Raw genomic sequence first — 24,287 nt, forward strand, 5'->3', positions numbered from 1 at the left:
AATTATTGAGACATTAGCCTGAAGCAAGCTTGAGGTAAATATTATGCAAAAAAAAAAAAAAAAAAAAAAGCATGGTGAGTGAACAACTTTTTGCCTGGCAAAGAACCTCCAGAAAATTTGAGCCCCTATTTTGGTCCAGTTTATTGTAGTACCAATCAAATGGTAGAGTCTATAGACAGAAAACATATTTTGTTAAAATAATGGTTTGCAGCAAATTACTTAGCTAGAAATTCATATTTTTCTTTTGCCTATGCAGTAACACAGAAAGAGTACCTTTTAGAGTCAGCAGCAAACCTGGAATAAGCAAATATTTCACGTAGTAGAAGATAACTGTTGTGCTAATCAGAGGTAGAGAGAGAGAAAGCTATCATTCATAATATCTAGGTTATGATGATACATTTTAAAATACTTAACTACTTTTGAAGAGATGCTTGTACCACAATGCATGCTTAGAAAGAAGTGAACAAAGGCACTCTTGCATTTATTTGGCCATTAGTAACAATTTTCAGAGATAATTTTGTTTCAATATGTTGTGTGCTTCCCCTTTTGAAACCCACTGTATCATCTTATTTACCATTACCAACTGTTTAATTTTACCTCTGCTAAGCTCTCACACTGTTTTTGTCAAGGAAATGATTGTGCTGTCACAAATGCAAGATTATGATATCACTTTTTGACTTAAAAAATAAAAGCAATCTTTAAAGGCAACCAGCTCCTCACCAGATATCAGTAACCAAAAGAAGTCTATGAAAGGTTAAGGGTATCTATCTATCTGTCTACAAAGAACGAAAACCACCCAATATATGTGACAGATGGGGAGCAAAGCTATGGAGTTACCATTATCCTACTGCTTTAGTACATGGCACATACAGTATCTTCTCTTTCAAAATAATGCTTTAAAAACATGAAATATCAGTAGTAGGTATCTATGGACTCAACCCCGCAGGCTCTTGTGCATAGTTCCATCAACTTCCCATGGATTTATGTGGCACTATGCACAGGAATAAGCATGTGCTCAGAAGTGTTTGCAGGATGCAGCCCATAGTTATCTAAAATTAAAATCGTATATTTCAATATGCAAATATTTTAGAGAAGATACTGTTTGTGTTGTGTTAAGATTTCTAGTCTTAAATATGTACTAAAAAAAATAGCAGTGATGGGAATTCAATAGCTGTGCTCCACATCTGTCTACCAAATCATGGAAATCACTTCAGTAACATACCATATGACAGAGGAAAACTGAAAAGAGCAAATATGCACCGAAGCCTGCAGGTGTGAGAATAATGCGTCTAGCCCCATCTGTCATTATGTGTTATGTGTTCGGGGGGGAGAGGGTGGGGATTTTTCATAATACAGCTACATATGTACATGGATATATGATATTTAAAACAAAACAGATTTTGCCATAGTATAAAACATTGAAGCCATAGCTTCAGCATATTTTAGTTCTCAAGCAAACAGTCCAAAATCAGTAACAAATAATTTAGAAGAAAACACCATCTCATTTTTACTGTGTCTGGTTTTTCCCGCAGTACTGTTGCTTTGAAATGTAAACTATTCAAAGCAAATTCTCTGTGAATTCATAGAATCATAGAATATCAGGGTTGGAAGGGACCTCAAGAGGTCATCTAGTCCAACCCCTGCCCAAAGCAGGACTAATCCCCAATTAAATCATCCCAGCCAGGGCTTTGTCAAGCCTGACCTTAAAAACTTCTAAGGAAGGAGATTCTACCACCTCCCTAGGTAACGCATTCCAGTGTTTCACCACCCTCCTAGTGAAAAAGTTTTTCCTAATATCCAACCTAAATCTCCCCCACTGCAACTTGAGACCATTACGCCTTGTCCTGTCATCTGCTATCACTGAGAATAGTCTAGATCCATCCTCTTTGGAACCACCTCTCAGGTAGTTGAAAGCAGCTTTCAAATCCCCCCTCATTCTTCTCTTCTGCAGAGTAAACAATCCCAGTTCCCTCAGCCTCTCCTCATAACTCATGTGTTCCAGACCCCTAATCATTTTTGTTGCCCTTTGCTGGACTCTCTCCAATTTTTCCACATCCTTCTTGTAGTGTGGGACCCAAAACTGGACACAGTACTCCAGATGAGGCCTCACCAATGTCGAATAGAGGGGAACAATCACGTCCCTCGATCTGCTGGCTATGCCCCTACTTATACACCCCAAAATGCCATTGGCCTTCTTGGCAACAAGGGCACACTGTCGACTCATATCCAGCTTCTCGTCCACTGTCACCCCTAGGTCCTTCTCTGCAGAACTGCTGCCTAGCCATTCGGTCCCTAGTCTGTAGCGGTGCATTGGATTCTTCCGTCCTAAGTGCAGGACTCTGCACTTGTCCTTGTTGAACCTCATCAGATTTCTTTTGACCCAATCCTCCAATTTGTCTAGGTCCCTCTGTATCCTATCCCTACCTGCCACCGTATCTACCACTCCTCCTAGTTTAGTATCATCCGCAAATTTGCTGAGAGTGCAATCCACACCATCCTCCAGATCATTTATGAAGATATTGAACAAAACCAGCCCCAGGACTGACCCTTGGGGCACTCCACTTGATACCGGCTGCCATCTAGACATGAAGCCATTGATCGCTACCCGTTGAGCCCGACAATCTAGCCAACTTTCTACCCACCTTATAGTGCATTCATGCAGCCCATACTTTTTTAACTTGCTGACAAGAATACTGTGGGAGACCGTGTCAAAAGCTTTGCTAAAGTCAAGAAACAATACATCCAGTGCTTTCCCTTCATCCACAGAACCAGTAATCTCATCATAGAAGGCGATTAGATTAGTCAGGCATGACCTTCCCTTAGTGAATCCATGCTGACTGTTCCTGATCACTTTCCTCTCGTGTAAGTGCTTCAGGATTGATTCCTTGAGGACCTGCTCCATGATTTTTCCAGGGGCTGAGGTGAGGCTGACTGGCCTGTAGTTCCCAGGATCCTCCTTCTTCCCTTTTTTAAAGATGGGCACTACATTAGCCTTTTTCCAGTCGTCCGGGACTTCCCCCGATTGCCATGAGTTTTCAAAGATAATGGCCAATGGCTCTGCAATCACAGCCGCCAACTCCTTTAGCACTCTCGGATGCAACGCATCCGGCCCCATGGACTTGTGTACATCCAGCTTTTCTAAATAGTCCCTAACCACTTCTTTCTCCACAGAGGGCTGGCCACCTACTCCCCATCTCGTGTTGCCCAGCACAGCAGTCTGGGAGCTGACCTTGTTCGTGAAGACAGAGGCAAAAAAAGCATTCTTGTCATAGTTTCTTTCTGAGTTCATTTCTTGTACATTCCCTGTGCTTTATTGAAAGATTTAGGGTAAACTGGAATAGGCAGTAAATCAGTTTAATAGGCAAGTATTAATACATCACAAAGTGTGCACTTACCATGTATTTTAGGTATAAACTTGCCAAGAGTTAATTTAGTCTGGAAGTGGGAAGAAGATTTCTAACTGTTAAGCGAGGTTCTGGAACAGCTGACCAATAGGAATAGTGGGGTCCTACATTTCAATGGTTTTATTATTCTATTAATGGGATTATATGCCTTCAAGAGCAGGGGAATGGACTCGATGACTCAGGAGATCCCTCCCTGTCATTTGTTCTTTTGATCTTATGGATTGGCCAGCAGGACACCTCAGGAGACACTGGACCAAAAACTGGGTTTGTCCACCTGAGAAATGAGGGCATTTAGCACAAAGAATGAATAAATAATTAAGGGCTGGATCCAATGCCCACTGAAGTTAGTGGAAAGACCTCCATTGACTTTAATAGTCATTGGATTAAATGCACTTCTAGAACTTTGTTTTTAGCCAGTATGTGATGTTTTTGGTTCCATTTCAGTAACAATTCACTAATGAATCATAACTACTAATAAATTATACTGAACCTTCAGCAGCCAGTGACATTGGTCCTTGCCTGATGCATTTTTTAAACAAATTTTGCTCTCGTTATTTAAAAAATATTCAGGTCAGAATTTTAAAATTCTAAATGTTAGAATATTTGTGCTTCCTGTACTCGCTGTTGACACCTACCAAGTATTTTTCTGTACTGTATATATTATATTAGGGACCTTTCATATTCTGACACACATTGAAGCTAAATTCAGCAGCAAGGCCTCTTGATTTCTGAGACTTTGTGACAAACAGAAATTCCTCAGATATGAAATGTGTGCAGAAGAAAATGCTTATTCAATTAAGCATAAAAATGAGTAACACTGGGTAGTGATACGTTTCATTCAATAAAAACCACCGTTTGTGTGGGGTGTTAAGGTTCTGTCGTTGTGGGAGTTACCAGCTGGGAAGTTGGGACTTCAGTCACAGCAGATAGATCAGAAGCTTAAAGTTAGTGTTGGGGGTTAGGATGATCTTTTGTGACTACTCTGGCTCCACCTCTTTTCCTTCATGCTCTACCATTGCTGGCAAAGGCTTTCACAACTCCCTTGTGGCAGAGTGCAGGAATGATGCTATGGGCAGTGTTCTGCTTGCTCTTCAGGAGTCCAGGCACCATGCTGATCAGTAAATTTTATCTGTTTTGTCTGTCTTACATTACCAAGCAGAGCAGGGAAAAGATTTTTGTGAGTTCCATATCTGGGCCAAATTCCTAGGAATTTCTGTATCCATGTAAATTGTGAAAGGCAAAAAGCCCTCTTCTGCATGTGTTATACTCACGAGTACATGAGTATACTCATGTACAAAAATCTTCTGGCTCCTGGATGTGACATAATCCCTGTGAAATATGAGATTAAGCAACTCAGCACTACCTCTATAACAGTGATCATAAACTGAATGTTAAAGGAAAACTGTCCTCATGGTGAGAATGAGGCTGTCAGCCTAAGCGGTTCTCTGGCAGTAGTCAAGAGGAAAGGAGGGATGAAGTAAGCATGGGGGGGGCGAGGGGGGTGGAGCGGTAACTTATGTAAGGCATAGATCCAAGATTCCAAACTTGTGGTTTATGATGTTACCAGAAGCCATCAATGGAATTACAGCTCCATAATTCACAGTTACATGTTTATTCTCTATATAACACACAGTACTGACTGGACTTGAGGTTTATGATGGCAAACTATTGGTGGGACTGAAGAAATGACCAATAGTGAATCTCAGTTTCACTACTGAAGAGCATTACTGCCTGTTGAAGGTCACTTTTTCAATTCAAGGTTAATAGTGTCTGCTCTAAAGTAAAATATCAGGTCTGCATTTAGTTTATTAAACACTAAACAAAGTGGATACACAAGAAATTTCTGTGGGGAGATTTTCAAAGGCACAAAGGGTGCCTAACTTCCTGAGGCTTTTATGAAAATCCCAGCCTAAATGCTTCTATGTACACCAAGGGCACTTTAAATTGTAAATGATGGAGGGAACTGTCATATTTGCAGATGCCATTTTCCTGCCTTGAATTTAAAGTCTCCATGTTCCCATCGTTACAAATGACATGGGTACCATAAAAGCCTGACCCAACTCTCATTAATTTAAATGGAACTTGATCAGATCCGAAGTGAACTTTTGAGGCTACAGTAGGCTCAAATGCCCCAACAATTATGTGGGTGAAACTGGACAATCCCTACAGTCTCAAATGAACTCTCACAGAAAAATGATGAGACAAAAACACTCTTATCACCCATGGGTGAACACTTTTCAGAGAGCGATCACTCCATATCAGATCTCCTCGTCCTTGCGCTCACAGGAAATCTGCACAACCACTTCAGAATCTAAGTCTGGGAATTTAAATTTATCATGCTGCTAGAGACCAAAATTCATGGCAGTGACACTTGTTTTATGGCTCATTCCCACAATCCATAACCTACTAACCCTTCTTTGTCCTATGATGGCAGAGGTGTTAATTGCTCATTTCACTTTAACTGGTCTCCTGCAACATGCTTAACCTTATGTTCAACAATCTGTATTCAACAATCTGCCCACCTTGTATTTAGCTGTGACACTCTGATTACTTATTCCAGACCTGAAGAAGAGCTCTGTTCCGCTCAAAAGCTTGTCTCTTCCACCAACAGAAGTCAGGCCATTAAAATTACCTCACTCACTTTGTCTCATAGATAAATTAGTCAACTGTCATTTATGACATGGAAGTGTTATTTACATACCAGTGTGATGCTCTGCCATTGGGGATGGCTGTTGGGAAACCATGGTTCCAGTGTAGCCTTTTGCAAATGTGGATGTCTGTGCAGGTGCCAGATTAATTTGACCTACTATATTTTGGGCTATCTTTTAATTTGGGATATTTTTTCAGGTTTTGGTTTATACAGTATTATTGCATTTGGTTGTGTGAAGAAGGGTCTGCAGTGTTAGCAGAGTGTAATTGTAGACAAATTGTCTAGAGAAGCAGGACCAGCTCAAAGCACCAGCAAAGCAAGAACGTGCTTCAGGCGGCACAATTCCAGGGACGGCATTCCGGCCACCCTTTTTTTTGCTTGGGCAGTTGTGCTCTCGGAGCTTGGGGCAGCAAAATCCTAGAGCCAGCCCTGTACAGAAGTCATATCAAAATGGCTGACTGCATGTCTCATTATTATTCCTTAGAAGAATTCAGTTTGCAAGATCATGTTAAGGCTCATTCAGTCAGTGACATATTGTTGAAGGTAACTGGATTCAGATCAGTTCTCATCCAAGGGATTTTCAAAGCAACAACTGTTCTCTACCTAAGTTTACAAAACAATATTGTCTAGACTCAGTGTTGCATACATAAATCCAGGCTTGGCCTGCTGGTGTTTCATCCTGGAATCAGGTTCCGTGAGTAACCCAACCCTTCTGTTCCCTAATTTAAATTTTTATAGGATGACTCTGTATTGGATTTGTTATGGTAAGAGGTATTGTATCCCACTTTTTCTTGAAAAGATATTTCCCCATTGTTGCCTATAACAATAGAAAATTGCTTTATATAATACCCCATGTCACTGGGGAGTTTTTCTAATATGCTAAAATACAGTAATACACACAGTGATAGTAGAACAGACATGGAAATAATGTTATATGCATCATGCACATACATTTATCAAATATAACAAATTAATACTTTCTTAGCTTCACATGTTTCATATAGGTATATTTCAGTTGTGGTTGAAATTGAACATAGGAAGGAATAAGATAACGGGAAGGAAATAAGGACTAATTAAATATTATTAATGTCATTCTATAAGAAACTTGATCTATTAATTTGTGGAAACCTTAATTAAATTGGTAAATATTTTTCATGTTTTAATAAAATTATGGATAACGCTGTTTTTTCAGTTCATCAGTTTTGTTGAACCTTCCATTGAATTACATTGCCTTTTCAGTTAAATAAAATAATTTTTAGAGCTTCTTTTAAAATGTCTACCAATTTTAAAGGTATAATTAATAGGTGATGCACTTAGTTTTAGGTTTCTTGTTGTGGGCAATAGAGGCATATTTCATTCTCACGTGTAGTTGATTATGTTACGTACTTTTTCTGTTGTGTTCCATTCATACAACTGATGTCTGAATGTAGCAACATAAGCCCCAAGGCTTCCCCAGGATCTGCTAGGATGGACCCTTAATGCCTTCATGAAATCCCATTAAAGTGGCTCAGGAACCTCATTTTAGCCAAAACCTGGAGGACTCCTGTCATAACCATACAGCTAAGGGTAGCCTAGAATTCCTCCTTACCTGTAAGGGGTTAAGAAGCTCAGATAACCTGGTTGGCACCTGACCAAAAGGACCAACGGGGAAAGAAGATACTTTCAAATCTGGGGGTGGGGGGGGAAGGCTTTGTTTTGGTGTGTTCTCTTGGGAAGCAGAGAAGCATCAAGTCAGAAAACTCCTTCTCCTATAAACCATCCTAAAAGTCTCTCGTATTACAAATTGTAAGTAAAAGCCAGGCAACGCATGTTAGATTATCTTTTGTTCTGCTTGTGAATTTTTCCTTTGCTGGAGGGAGGTTTATTCCTGTTTTTTGTAACTTTGAAACTAAGCCGAGAGGAAGTTCTGCTGTGTTTTTGAATCTTTTGTTACCCTGTAAAATTATTTTCCATCCTGATTTTACAGAGGTGAGTTTTACTTTTTTAAAAAATAAAATCCTTCCTTTAAGAACCTGACTGATTTCTTTATTGTCCTAAGACCCAAGGGTTTGGGTCTGTGATCACTTTGTAACCAATTGGTTAGGATATTATTCTCAAGCCTCCCCAAGAAAGGGGGTATAAGGGCTTGGGGGGATATTTTGGGGGAATAGGAACTCCAAGTGGTCCTTTCCCTGATTCTTTGTTAAATCGCTTGGTGGTGGCAGCGTACCGTCCAAGGGCAAAGAATTTGTGCCTTGGGGAAGTTTTAACCTAAGCTGATAGAAATAAATTTAGGGGTTCTTTCATGCGGGTCCTCACATCTGTACCCTAGAGTTCAGAGTGGGGAGGGAACCCTGACAGCTCCCAAGCCCTTACCTACAAAGTCCTGTAAGGTTCAATCCTCTCACCATCTTAATTCAGTATCTATATGAAGCCACTGGGAGATTAGGTGGGTCAACAACAGTTGAGGTGCTAACAGTTTTTATATCTCCTTTTACAAGAAATGTAAACAGCACCATCTTTCCTGTCTCAACAGTTTGCAGAAATCAGTATCTGAACGAAGATCAGAGGGGTAAAGCAGAATGGACACAAGACTAGGTAGGCAGAGAGGGAAGTTCTCTGAAGAATTTGTCTCTAACATTCTTCACTATTGAGGGCATATGCTCTCAGATTTGATCCACAGCTCTGGGTCCTCACAAATAGCCATGGTGGCAAAACATGTGTACTTCTATCGGTGACTGGCCAAAATTTTTTACCCTATCCTATACCACACACACGACCTTGGTGATCCAAGCATTTGTGACATCCAGGATTGATTACTGCAACTAATATCTGGGAAGGGACATCATTCTCCAGGGCTGACTTTGCAGCACTTTCCACAAGCCTTAAAAGTCACTTAAAATGGTCTTTAAAATAGAACAGAAGCAAAAGAAACCGTATGTGACTCAGTCTGTCTGGACAAATATTTTAGCTGTTCACTGTTAGAAAATTGTAGTGGGGTCTGCAAATAGTTCACAATAGATAGAAGATGACAATAATTCACCCACCCAGGTTTGAAAGGCATCTTTTAGGGTTGTATTAAGGTAAAATAATCTCTTTCCCTTTCATCTTAAAAAAAAAAATCTAGATCTCACATACTCCATGCAGTATTTCATATCTGAGAATCAGTCAATATTCTGCTTCTATAATATGCTATATTGTACCGTGTTTTCAGACAGTAAACTCTTTGGGGAAGTGAATCAATTTGTTTGCTATAGTTATTGTCCATTGCAACGTACATGAAGAGCACGGTGTAAATGAAATATCACAAACATCTTAGGCCAAATTCAGGCCCTAGCACAGTAATAAGCCACTGGAATGACTATTACTGTTAAAAAAAAATTAAATGGAATTTTTCAAACAAAAACCTATAAACCAGTTTTGCAGTGATTTTATGCACGGTACCTTTTCAATATGAAAAGTAGTTCCTTTAGGTAGCTAATAGAAAATAGCAGGAAAAAGAAAAGTGCTGCTCTGGGCGTGGTTGTTCCCCTCACCTACCCATTCCTTGCTTTAAAACATTGGTGGACTCTTTCCATACAAAATGAGGAGAAAGATTATCTTTTTCTGGAAAGGAAGTGGTGTGTGACAATTGTGTCCTGTAGGGAGTTGATACATGGCTCTAACCTCACCAAAAAGGTCAATGAGAATACAGCTTTGGAAACTGAATGGTTATGCAGGACATCAGCATGAGAAACTCCATGCCTTTTGGGAGCAGCCCACTTCCTTACATGTGTAAAAAAGCTGTGTGGCTTGGAAAATTCAGCTCACGTATCAGAATAGGTCAATTAAAAAACAACAACTTGTTTTCATATTTCTTTTTTAAAATGAGTGTTAGATGTTATGCCCATTTTGTCATATAAACATGGTAGTCTGGGGTGTTATTTATTTCTTTTAAAGAAAAATTAAAATACTAACGTGGGTTGTAACAGATTCTTTAATTTTGTTCTCTATTCTAAATTATGCTTATTCACCCATACATTCCCTCTCAGAGTATTCATTTAGAAAGAAGGTTTTGTAATAGTCACATTTAATTTATCAGGGTGCAATAATTTGTGTTTCCCAATCATCTTGCAGACTTTGGTTCATTATACTATTGTTTCACATGAGTAAGTTAGCAAAGTTTGGATTGATTGACTTTAATTAACTAAAACTGGTTCCAGGCTGTGCATCTATTGTCATGGTAGCTGGCCACAAAGCCCCAAACTGTTCAGTAGTGGCAATATAACGTAATATCGATATGAAAACTCTAGCAAATGTTTAATATTGGGTTTGTCACTAAATGAACAAAAATAACACAAGTAGTAGAGAAGGGAGAAATGGCTGTTAGGACAACTGTTTTGAATATGACTTTGGGGAATCACATCCTTTCAAAGCTTTGAGTGCCCTAATCTTTTCTCTTCTTGGCATAGAGTTGACAAAAAAATTGGAAAGAACTGCAAAGTGAATAAAGAACATGCACATGGTTTTGATAGATGCAAAGGCCCAAGCCTTCTTGTTTTTAAGAAAGCTCAAGGCAAAGCTAAGACAACCAGAGAAAATGCATGTGGAAATTTGTTTGTGTACATTTTAATGAAAGGGATCTTGTTGGTTACACTGGTAATCAGTGCAAGGTTTGAATCTGTTTTCTAAGCATCACTGTGCTCTAACCCTTAGAAAAATTATTCATGTAAAGTATGACACACTGTGGAAACAGCTGAGCCTAAAGCCTGTGTCAGCCAGAAAAAATATCACTCTTCCTGGCTTGCTCAACAAAAACCCGAAGACCAGTGAGTTGTAATGGGTGCGGCAGGTGCTCAGCACCTCTGAAAATCATGAGGTTGCAGTCTTGGAATCCTAAAAGCCTTATACAGCAGGCTATGTACTGGAAAGTGAGCCATCATCGAGAATGTTAGACTTGGTATATAATTACATCCAAAACCTACATTAAAAGAATGGTAACACGGGAAAAGTGAAGCACACAACAGTTAGGAAATGCCAGAATTAAGGTTGCCTGTGTAGCATGCTGACAGCAGGGGAATGTGGAGACTCAGTTCCATCCAGGTTCTGGAGGGGATTGTGCTCTAGTGGTCGAAGATCCTTGTGCCCCTAATCCAAGCAAGTCCGATACATTCTGCCCCTGTCCAAATCTCCTTGTCCAGTCAGTCCCAATTTCACCCTCCCCCACACACAGACGTCTTTATCTGAGCTCAGTTTTCACACACACACCACCACCATACCACTGGCTTCCATTCCGTCACCTCCACCCCTATTGCCCCCCCAACCACTTCCCAGTCCCCTGGCCCAGCTTTTCTCTATCAAACAGTCCCCACCAACACCCAGTCCCCTTACCCAGCTTTTCTCAGTCACCCAGTCCCACCCCACAGTCTCCACACAACCTCCCACAGATCCCAGTCTCCACACAACTCCCCAGGGTCCTTGTCCCAATGTATTCCCCTTGAAGCTCCCCATCCTCCAAGGTCCGGTTCTTGTTCCCTCTGCATTTGAGTTAGGTTGATTCCTCTTCCACCCTGCCAGGGTGCCAAGATGGCCGGCACTGAGAGCCCAGGAGAGACAGGCTCCCTGCTCTTAATTCTGGTATCCAGCACCACAGCAGCCTGTGGCAGCCAAGAACAATTGCAAGGGAAGTCCTGCTCAGCCTTGAAGCCCTGGCCTGCACTCTGAGGGGGGGAAGGGGAGAGAGGCACATGAGTAGGAGCTGTGAGGGCATGGAGCATGCTCACTGTAGATGGAATCATTCAAGAATTTAGTTGCCAAACTCTAACAAGTCTCTACTGAGAATATACAAACTGAGGGTTTTTTTCAGAGGCTTATAACTTGGCCATATTTGGATGAATTTTCCCAGCGCTAGCAAAAGTCACATCTCTGATGCCCTCCCTCCTCTTCTACCCCTCCAAACATCAAGACCTTGCTCCATAGCATAAAGATGCTAGAGGTTCTTCTTCAAGTGCTTTCACAGGTCCATTCCATTGCAGGAGAGTGAGCACCCAGTGAACAATTGTTAGAGAGTTTTTTCCCTTAGCAGTACCCTCCGGGGCAGCTCAAGTGCTCTTTGCTGCCACGTGCCACTGAATGCAAGTATAAAGGAGCTGCCCCCAAACCCTGCCCCCAAAAGTTTCTTTTTACTGCCCGTGATGGTTGGTGAAGCAATTACAGCCTTGCAATTTCAAGGCCTTTCCTCATTCCTTGTAAAATATACCCATTTTTACTTAGCATAGTCTCATAGTTAGCATTTTAGATAGTCTCTAATGTAATGGTTTGTCAGGTATAAATTTTAGTTCTTAGACAGACCAATTGAGTTTTCGGTACTGGTAACAGTGCTGGAACTATGCCTCAATCTCTGGGGTTTAAATCAGGTCGCTCATGCAGCAAATCAATGTCAGTAAGTGACCTATACCCCAGCTGCCTCAAGTGTCTGGGAGAGTCCAATGGGAGTGGCAAATGTAACATCTGTAAAGAATTTAAGTCTTGCACAAAAAAAGACAAAGTAGCCAGGCTTACATGTATTCTTATCGAGCCAGCACTCTGTCCTCCCACAGAGCTGTCTAGTGGGAGAGGCAGGGACACCAGGCATTAATGCCCAAAGGAAAGGACTCAAAGAAGATGGACCTTTTGGGATGAAAACTTTATTCTACCGTGGGTCTGCAAATCAACAGGCACTCCTTGGTTGCTATGACTTCTCCTTGTGGGATAACACATGACCGGATAACTGGAGGCAGGAATTCACTGCAATGGTGGAGGAGGGCAAGCTAGTGGCCAGAACAACTCTTCAGGCCAGTTGGAGGCAGCTGATTCAGTGACTTGAGCCATGGCACCTTCAGTAACTATGAGAATATGTTAGCGATTGCAGTCATCCAGCCTCCCTCCAGAGGTCAAGAAGACCAGCCAAGATTTCCCATTTGTAGGGCCTGCTCTTTTTTTCTGATGAAAGAGATGATTGGCTCCATAGCCTAAAGGATTCTAGAGTGATGCTGAAGTTGATTGGAATCTATATGCTGGCAATGAAAAGGAAACAGTTCTGGCTGTAGCAGATATCTGGGTCTTGTGCCTGGGTCAAAGAACTCTCAAGAAAAAGGGGCAGAAATTACAGAAGGTGACCACAAGCACCCTCCTCTTCTGCAGCCCCAGGTTCCTCCCATCCAGTAGCTTTGTCCAAACAAGCGTTTTGATGCATTGGTCGAGGACGGATGATCAGTCCCCAGAGGGCCGTCTGCTCCTACCCCTATATTTGCCAATCACTTATTCCACTTGCAAAGTGCTTGGACCCGCATTACCTCAGATCAGTGGGTCTTAAGAACAGTAGATTTGGGATACACCCTCCTGTTTGTTTCTGTTCCCCCTTTCTACTCTACATCCCTATCCCTCTTCAGTGATGACTCTCATAAGACTGTCCCTCAGCAGGAGGTCCAGCTGCTCCTTCAATCAGGAGCCATTGATGTAGTTCCTATTTCTCAAGGGGAAGGGATTTTATCTCTGCTATTTGCTTATTCTGAAAGCAAAAGGCGGTCTCAGATCTATCCTAGATTTAAGAGTATTAAACAAATTCCCAAGGAAAATAGAATTCTGCATGGTTCCCCTAGCTTCCATTATTCTTTCCCTGGTGCAAGGGGACTGTTATGCTGCCCTAAAGTTGAAAAGATGCTTACTTCCCCATGGAGAGCCACGAGACCCACAGGAAGTTTCTCACATCGATGATAAATGGAATCCAGCAACAATTTACAGTGCTTCCATTCAGCCTATCGGCAGCTCCCCCCATTTTCACAAAGTGGTTACTAACCTTCCTGTAACTGCTGTCCTTCGAGTTGTGTTTCACACGTCCATTCGATGGCCTGGCCTCCTTCCCCTCTCTACCCTCTGATCTCTGGTAAGAAGGAACTGAATGGAGGCGGGGTGGCTCCACCCTTTATGCCCTCACACAGTGGCCTGTGGCAGCAGAGGCCACTTGAGCCACCACAATGGGTGCCGCTGAGGAAAAAAATCTCTGACAACTTCGTAGTGGGTGCATACGCCCTTACAGTGGAACGGCCACATGCAGCACCTCTCGCAGAACAACAGTTACAGAAAGTTTTAACTGTTTTTTCTCAGCCAAATGGCTGTAAGAATTTTTTTAATGTAGGAAAATTACATATTTTCCTGTCACCTAATTCGCAGAAACAGCTGAATCATTTTAGCTGAAATTTTGCCAAAAATTCAGCCTGAGACAGACACTTGGCATAAAAAAAAAAATCCGCCCCCAACAATTAAAATTTGGCAAAGCTATAAGTAACTGAAAACAGGGCTTATAATGGGAAGTGTAGGGCAACTTTAACTGTAGGTGTCACCCCGATCTGAGAACATACCAGAGGACACCAACACAGCTGCCACTCATTTCCTTTTGACAGCCACAGGAAGTCAGCGAGGACGGTAAGAGATGTCTCTAACTATCCCCATCAGTCACTTTTGGGGAAATATTCTCTACCTTTACAATTTTAACTAGCATTAGATTAGCATTAGGCAAGTTTTATCACGCGTTTGACTCTGTTGGACGTTTATCTTCCATTAGGCTCCATTGAGCTTCTCCAGCTTCATTGTCAGTGTACTTGCCATATCAGGATGATGGTGATAAAATCTGGTTTTATAAAATATACTAAGAATTTTGGGGAGACGTCCTGGACCCATTGAAGTCAATGGGATTTTGCCATTAGTTTCACTGTCGTCAGGATTTTGCCCTTGGTCTTCAAAACTTCAGCATATTTCAAAGAAGAATTATACAACCCACAGCATGGATGTCTCCTGGGTCATAACAGTTTGGGACTGCTCTGTCATTTAGCTTCTCTTCTGAAAGCAATTTTTTCCTGTTCTTTTAATAGAGGTGGGAGTTTGGGTCTTTTTAACTTTAAGTAATTCATAATTTGACATATTTGTTTATGCCATCGCCTAGCCAATGCCTGAATTTCTCTTGAATAAGGATTTCAGGGCTAGGACCTCTGTGATACAATCAACAGAACCCTTTTATCACAGACTGGTACTAGCACCAGTGAGGGCTGCTAGTGACACGCTAATTCTAAAAACTCTTTGCGGTTTCATCCTGGGCTGGGGGATTGCATGTGGGTCTTGAAGTCTAGAACTCCAGGGGGTTCTGTTATACTCTTGAGTTTTTTGCACACATCTCCCTTTGACTTCAGTACAATGTACATGCATGCAGTTGGTGGAATTGGGTCCCTGAGTTCTAATGCCCACTCTGTTGCTGACTCGCTGTGCGACTTTGGACAAGTCAGTTGAGACCAGGTTGTGAAACTTTTACTCTTTTTGAATAGTAACTTCAACTACAAATAGTCCCACTGATATCAGTGGAGCTACTTGTGAAATAAGCTACTACTCTTTGAGAGTAAAGGTATCACAACCTGGCCTTACCTTCAGTTTCCCCTTTTGTATTAAATTGCATGTAAATTACATGACCATTTCAAAGGAGTGTTGTGGAGCTTAATTAGGTAGTGTTTGCAAAACGCATTGTACTGTAAGTGTAAAGGGATGAGTAGTATGTTATTACTATGTGTACATTAAAAGTTACCTCCATGTAATTTTTTTAGGCTTTGCTCCATTTGTCCTAGATTTTAAAAAGTCTTTCCTTTGTAATCTTTTGAAAACTCATTTCTAAGAATGCAGTACCCATTCTCCTGTTAAAAGTGCTAGTAAAAAACAAACAATAGACTCTTCCCAGGCTATGTAAGATCCCTGCAGCCTTAGCCCACATTTGGCATCCACTGCAGACTGATGGATCCTTATTTTGTAGCAATGCTCTGATATGAATACATTACTGAATGGCTTGTCGGGGTCTACATTCCCAAACACAAATGTTGTTCTTTTTTTCCAATCTGAAGACATCAGCATGTTCCTTTTTAACCCTAAAGTACATTATACCTTTAAAAATTGGCATTAACTGGTGGTTTATTTTTTCATCAGCTGTAATCAGTTTTTCAATTCTGTTTTTTTTTTTTTTACTCCAAGTATGGTTCTCATGGTGTAGTAAATGACATTAGGCTTTTGTAAATTCTTGCAGAATATAACAGATCATTGGTTTTATAACACAGTCACTGCTTTTGCATTCTGATGAGATTATTAGTAGCAGCCTAGAATCCAACATCCCTGCATACTGTTAGTTAAAAAAAAATAAAAGTTTACTAAATGGTCTCTTGTCAACTGTATCTGAAAATCATTATAGTTTCTCTGTTTTCCCCTACATGGAGGGATTCTTCAGTAAGTTGGTGGGTTATGTCCATATGAGGTTACAAAGTTATTATAGTAACACTGTTGGTATCTCAATCACATTTTCTCTGTAAACCCTGTTGTTTAGGTGTTTATAAATCACGTATAAAAATGTTCACAGGGCCAAATATGATGTGGGATCTGAGCCTAGAAATAATATTTTTCCTTCACATTTTGGCTAAAATTACATTGGATCTTTTTATATGATGACCAAACAAATATAGATTAACCAGTTTTCTGGTCTTTTTGCACTTCTCAACCCATAACTCTAAAGCAATTTCATTTGGTATAATTTCATATAATGATTTATTCAGGTCTTTAATCTGCAGTGTAGACCTGAACCATTGGGTGTTTTCAGGCCAAATTTCTTCTTTCCAGTCTGCATTGCATATTTCTGTTACATATGCCATATGTGGAACACCCATTAAAATCAATGGGGGGGTTCCATGCATGTGCCATGCGTGCAGAATGTGCATGAGGGTGCCCCACTGTATTTAAGAGCCTCAGGGCAGATCAGAGAGGAAAATTTTTGTCCTAATTTCTGTTACAGGGGCTAGGATGTTGAAATTAAAAACTGGTTACTACACATGTGGCAGTTACTCTGCTTTCCATACTGTTATTAACATATATCCGTTTTACCATCATGACAGTCCATGCTACAGATTGATACAATACCAAATAAAGAGTTACACTGTGAACCATAATGGCTCTAGAGAAGCCATTACATCTGATATAGTCAATATTACACATTTTTAAAAATGTATTAATGCATATTTAACTGAGAGATCTGATTTGCTCCAGCAATTCTGGTCTATCAGAAACATAATATGCATGCATCCATTTTCCATTTTTACCTGAGAGACAGAAGACTAGATAAATGATAAACATTTTCTTCTTTACACCCTTCCATGAGTGTGTTTGCTTTTTAAATAATAAAATGAGAGCAAAATCTAATTAAATATCTTATCTGTTTTCCCCTGATTATAGCATTAATTTTTGTCCCCACTAGAACAGTGCTGGCTTTGAACCTGGATTTTGTTGATTTTACTTCACAAACTTAGGTAAATGTAGTTTTTTTAATGTGACCGTTTAAAATTATAGGGCAAATACTCCACTGGTGTAAACTGTCTTCACTGAAGTGAGACTGCTGTACACCAGCTGCTGCTCCGGCTCCTCCACAAAGCTACTCTCTATTGAGTGGTGAGTAATGTGCTCTAACGTGCTGCAGAGCGATAGGAGAGGCTGAACTGTTATGTAAGCACAAATGTTACATGGAATTATCTGAGGGGAGAAATTAATAAATGAATTCAACTTTATTAAAATAGATACTTTCCCTTCTACTTCACTACAGTAAATAGACTAGAAGAGTGCTGTAATCATTTCTGAAAACAAATGTCACCCAATAAGAAAAAGTAATGGCTGATATGTTCTTTTGACTGCATATTTAAAAATATTTTAGTGAAATCTGCTTTCCTTCCTCAATTTTTTAAAATGACATTTAATGAATGAAACCAGTAGGGTTCTATAAAAGTTACCCTAAAAATCAATACAAATGGAATACACTATTATACTCTTTCTGTAGAGGCTGTAAACCTTCCCACTAAATTGTATAGAAAGGACTTAGTTAAAAAACGTATTGATAGATGACCATTTTCAGGTCTATACTATAGAATTTTATGTGTGGTTGTCATTTTCCATTGCTTGATATCCTCTTAGGAGTCTGGAAGGTTAAGAGCACAGTCACACTTAAAAACCTTCCAATTTTACCTCAGATAACTTCTCCTTAATACTTGCAGCATTTGCTGTTGAAGGAGGGTTTACTGGCCTTACAGACTAGTTCAGGAAGAGTATTGTAAATATAAGGGACAGTTTGTCAACCTGAGGTGAAATCCCAGCCCCACTGAAGTCAATGAGAGTTTTGCCATTTGATTTCAATAGAGCTAGGATTTCACCCCTGCAGATAATTGCAGGAGAAGCTGACGAATTGGTGCGTGAGGATGACATCATTGGCAGAGTAGATGAATGCGGGGGCAACGGCATGAGAAGAGCAGACAAGTAGAAAACAGTAGCATTTTGAAGGGTCTTAAGGTAAGGATGAGGACAAAAAGCTTGAACTCAATGCAGTGGAAGAGGGAGAACCGATGGATGGATTCGGCAAGATTTGGGCACAACCTGGATATTTGAGGCAAGAGAGAGAGGTGGAAGTCAGAGACAACGTCTAGGTTGGTCTTGGGTGACAGGGAAGGACAGCTTGTGTTTTCAAGAGTAATAAAGAATGTGAGTAAAGGAGGGTGATTCAGAAAATTGATCAAGGTGAAATCTAGACCCCATTGAAGTCAGTGGGAGTTTTGTCAATGATTTCAATGGGGCCTGGGTTTCATCCCAGGTGTTTAGGTTTGTCCATGTTAAATTTAACCTCTTGTCAAGAAATCCAGGACAAGAAATTGGGGAGTTCTAGAAATGGGGTTTATTTACAGGCCAGCATGTGTTCCCTATGTCTGCTAGGTAATATGGATCTCCATAACGTGTATTTATGTGAACAGTGATCGGGGGTTTTGTCATTTACTATTATGGATTGCAGTTTCTGAAAAATTTATCCTAAACATTTAAAAGGCATTCCTTACCAGATTAGAGATTCTGATTTCGATTAGTACTTTTAGGTATTTGTTCATTTTTGGCTAGTCTGCTGCCTTTCTACTTCTTAGAAAATTCAGTTTTTAAAGATTTTCTGTTAGCTGTGCCTTTATCATTTGGGGCTGAAGCTGGTGGCTTCATTAGGTCTTGATGGTGACAAAATTCACCTCAGAGCAATGACAGAGGCATAAATTATCTAGTTCTTGCCAGTCAGTAGTTTCTTTGGAGAGCATACATACAGAAACACATGCATATGCACCAGAATACTTCCAGTGCTTCTGCTATGCATGACTCAGAGAAAGAGGATGGCATCAAACAGAGTGAACATAAAGTGAATGGCAGCATAAGAAAGAAGTAAACTACACTTAAAAACGGTTAAAGAAACGTTAGGATTTTCCATTTGTGCCAATGTTTGGTTTTTACTGTTTATAAAATAGGATTAGGATTTATCAGCTGCTTTCAGGTTAGACTGGAAAACAGAAATACTACAGTTTTGGTGTGGGTCAGGTTCTGAGACTTAAATTACTTGACAGTTTGCCTTTAATTAAACCTTTGGAAGTAGTTGTTCCATTGGATTACTGGATTATTACCTTTGCAAAATAGATCAAAATAGCCACTAAAATGGAACATGAAGGCTTTCTTCTGGGTATTCACAAATCTGGTAATTATGTACTTATCTTCTTGATTAATGTGTACAAATCAGGGTTTCATATGTGCATACTATATGTGGGCACAAATCAGGTAGCAGTTGGCCCATTATGTGTAGCAATCAGCATTTTATATGTCAACCTAACACCCAAAACAGAGGTTAAACTGGTAGATTACATCGATCCATATGGTAAAGTCCTTTCTCAGACTCATACACTTACTGAAATGGCAAAACATCTGGGGTTCAAAGCAACCGTTGTCCCTTATATAATCCCATGCTACAAATTAAGGTTTGCACACAATGGGCTTCACATCTTTAGGGAGGAAACAATGGGGAAAGGAATCACTAGTTTGGAGGGAAATGAGTCATTAGTTTGGCAGGGAAATGGGGCATTTTTGTCAAAACTCATCCCTAGTACAAATCCTCATGTCCTAAATCTAATTGAAATGAAGAGTGTAAAAGATACACTATCTATAACCTCTGTTCAGACATATGATCTTATCCTGCCAAGAAGTCTATCCAGGCAAACCCTTGACTTCAGTGTGGCTCTGTGTGGGAACAGGGCTCTGCCCATGTGGTTCTCCTTGCAGGATCAGGGTCAGAGACAATAGAAGGATGGATGGACACATCCAAATGTATAGCCAGACTGACAATTGCTAATGAAGAGGCTACCCAACCAGAAACTAAGTAGCACTCTTGTTCTATGTATAAAAAATGTGAAGTGGGAATGTGCACACCCGCTATCACATACTGTCATATAGAGGTGCTATGGAAACTTTCTGCAATAAGGAGAGAGAGAGAGATTCAGTTTAGTTACTATTGTTTACGCATTTGTTAAGTGCCGACAGTGTGCTCCGCACAGTTCAAGACCAAAACGATGACTGTCCCTGCCCCAAAGAGTTTCCATTGCAAGATCCAAAATGTTACTTTAAATCAATGCACAATGTTATGTGGTATGGGAGAATAATGTTTGAAAAACAAGAACCTTACCTCCTGTTCTCACATGAGAAGAGTGATATAAAGAGTGTAAAAATTATCAAAGAAGAAATGTATGAAATCATCAGAAATTATTTCTGTCAAATGGATATAAGATGCTAATTGGTGATGTACTTAATCCCAGAGATGCTTGACATTCAAAGAGTGAGTGAAGTATAGCAAAGCATTTGTGTAGGCCATCTGGAGATGTACACCATATTCTGCACTTGATGAGAAAGTGGCATTAAACTGAAACTTCTGGTTCCAAAATCTAAATAGGCATTGATGTTTATAGATTGACAGAAAGTTTACAGATAAACAGAAATTTGACAAAACTCCAGCCAGAGAGAGAAGTTTACCATTGAGAAAAATGCTTCATGCGTCTATCATTCCAATATTATTAATAGTTTTAAGACTTTTCAGACATTAAACTAAAAAAACAAACGCTTCAATAAATATTTGTTTACAGTTTTTGCTTCTGTGGTAGCTCTATAAGAGATCCATCTGATTTTTGTGACAGTTCCATGGAGACAGCTTTACATCAACAAACGACAGGATCAGTATAGAAAGCATACCATGCAGGACACAACCTGAAAGGTCAGCAGTTATCATCTGAATTCTTTTTACATTGACAAGACTTTAATAAGAGATCAAAGACTATAGGGGCCTCTTCAACTTCTGACATGATTCTCAAGATTTTCAATGTTCTTTTTTCACATGTAACTAGACAGTGGGTGAATTAATAGATTTTAAAACCAGATGTGACTCTAGTGATCATCTAGTCTGACTTCCTGTATAACACAGGCTATGGGACTTCCCTGAATTAGGTCCTGTTTGAACTACAGCATATTTTTTAGAAAAATGTACAATTGTGATTTTAAAATGTCCTTATATGGTTTTATTTCTACAACTTACTTTTGCTGAGGTCTCTGTCCCTAAACTATTGCATTTATACTCTCTCATTTAGAATGTTCAGCTGTATAATGAATGGGAGAGACCATACAGAAAATATTATTGCACTTGTATAAGTCGATGGTACTCCCTCCTCAGGAATACTGTGTCACTGTTCAGGTCACTGTGGGTCAGTGGTGCCAATTAGGGGGTCAGTTGGGCCATAGTCCTGCCACGTTTAAGCAGTGGTGCTGTACTATATCAGTATGGCTGCTGCTGAAGCTGCTCCAGCTGTGCAGTCACAATGATGCTTAAATTTGACCTGGCCACCCCTGCAGACAGATGTGGGGGGAGGAGCGGCTGGGCCAAATTTCAGTGAGTGGTTTTGCAACCCGGCTCACAGGCAGTCTGTTCCTGTACAGCAGAGCACAGGGGAGTCCTCCAAGAACTCGATTCCTGGTGGCACCAGCTCATACACTGTGTGGGTCAGAGAGAGAGGGGAGACTCCCTGGCAGGGGGAGACCCAGGTTCCCTACAGGATGAAGGGGAATGAGCAAGAACTGGAATGGAGTCCCTGCCAGGGGTTGGACTGGAATGTCCCTCCCCTCCAAGAAATATTTGAATTGGCGCCTCTGCTCTGGGTCAGATGCTTCAGCAAGTTAAGGCTGCTTTGCAAGGCCCCAGTAGCACAAAGTCACCTTAAAAACAAATCTAGTCACATGAGGATTCCTCCTACCAGTCACCTCTTCCCTTTACCCTGCCCCAATTGGTAACCATGAAAGAAATGACAGCGTAGGAGATCACAGCATATATGATGGGGAAATGAAATTGAATCTGACTGAATGAGTCTCAAACTACTGGTTCCCTCGGCTCCTGTGGCTGTAAATAAAGAAGTCCTTCTCTGCTGTAGCTGTCGCCAGTGAAACTATTTTGCATAATGTGCCAATTTATTAACCCAAATGTAAACAACATAAAATAATGGAACTAACATGACATTTGCCAAGTATGTCTTTGATCACTCCGAGATGTTTCACCCCATCTACCACCCTTTGTCTGTCTTGCCTAATTATATTGCAAGCTTTCTGGGTAGGGATCATCTCTTACAATATATATTCATACAATGCCTCACATAATAGGTTTGGCTGGGGCCTCTAGACAATTCTATGATACAAATATAAATAATGAACTCATATTGTCTCCACTCAGTCCCAGAGGCATGTATCAACTATTTCAATGAGTTCTCAACTAACTTAAGAAAAATTGTGCAAACCCTTAGTAGACTTTACAGCCCTACAGAAGCAATCAAGATAGAAGAGATAAAGCCTTTCCTAAATGGGTAGGTCCAATCCTATAGGACAAAGTGCTCAAGGCAAAATGGCGTCAGGCAGGGGGAATAGGGTGTCCATGCCACCATATGCTAAATGGATTGATGCTCGTGAAAACCTCTGGAGAATATCTAGGACCACGACTGTCTGATTTTCCATGCCTCCTTGAAAGAGGCCAAACTAACAGCAGATCTAAAATATGCAACATTCAATCCCATGCTAAAAGAAAACAAATTTTAAAAAAACCTGCTTAACACTAGTGATCATGCAAAGTACCCTCCTGGTTGGAACCTCTCTTCTCAAATAAATTTGTTAGTCTCTAAGGTGCCACAAGTCCTCCTTTTCTTTTTGAGAAAGCAAGGACAAGGAAAAGTTCAGCATCATCTGTCTACCACCAATAATTGTGATCCTGTTCAGTCCAAGGTCATATCAGGACACTGCATGAAGATGACGAGTAAAATGGAATTCATCCCCGCTTGTTCTGCTGATCTTTCCTTAGTCTTTGACACCTTTCCTCATGAGGCCTGGCTCACCTGCTTGAGGGGCCCAGCAAATGCAGACAGTCACTTAAATCTTGCTCCACTCGTTCCCTATGGACAAATCCCAATGAGTAGTAATAAGTAGCTACTTCTCTTCCCCAGGAAGCCTCACTTGAAAGGTCCTGCAGGTATTGATCCTACCTCCTGTTATTCAGCAACTATGTGAGGCCATTAGGGGAGCTGATAGCTTTATGTCTATACAGTTGACATCAAACTCCATGCTTCCTTGGAATCAATGTCTAGTGGTGGACTCTCTGAATGAATGGAGGAACCTGGATGAAGAGGTTCCTCCATTGATATAGATGAATTCAGACAAGGTCAAAATTATGTTGTTCGGTAGGGCAAAACATTTTGAGGAACTGGCTAAAAAAGTGACGTTATCCTATATTGAGCCACAAGCATCACTAGTGGTCAAAATCTATATACAACTACTCATTGCTCTTAAATATCCAGGTAGCAGCAGGTGTGAGAAATGCCTTCTATCACCTTCAATTGTCTTGTCCCATGTAAACACAGTGACAATGATTCATGCATTCCCAAAATTGCTTATGGCAACTCACTGAACCCGAGACTGAACCTAACGGCCACTTAAAGTAGAAACTTGTGGAACACGCGGTCTCACATTCTAACCAGTGCCTACCCTCACACCTGTGCTATGCTAGCTGCCAATTAAATCCTGGGTCTTCATCTCTGCCAAGCTTCTGTATGGTTTATGCCAATTATCTCAAGTGACCTGCTACCCACATTGTTAAGCTGATGGTCACTTCAGCTGATGAGACTCAGGTTTGAATCTGCAGAACGTGGAGGTCAAGCATTCTTAGTGTAAGGTCTGGTATTATGGGACTTACTTTCACAGGAACTCAGGCTGATTTGAAATCTCATCACCCTTTGTGTGCACTGCAAGATACACCTGTTCAAGATGACATTTCCCCTAAAACATTTGTCACAGGTAGAGCC

This window comes from Eretmochelys imbricata, chromosome 2, assembly GCF_965152235.1.
Source record: "Eretmochelys imbricata isolate rEreImb1 chromosome 2, rEreImb1.hap1, whole genome shotgun sequence".
In the NCBI taxonomy this organism is placed as follows: Eukaryota; Metazoa; Chordata; order Testudines; family Cheloniidae; genus Eretmochelys; species Eretmochelys imbricata.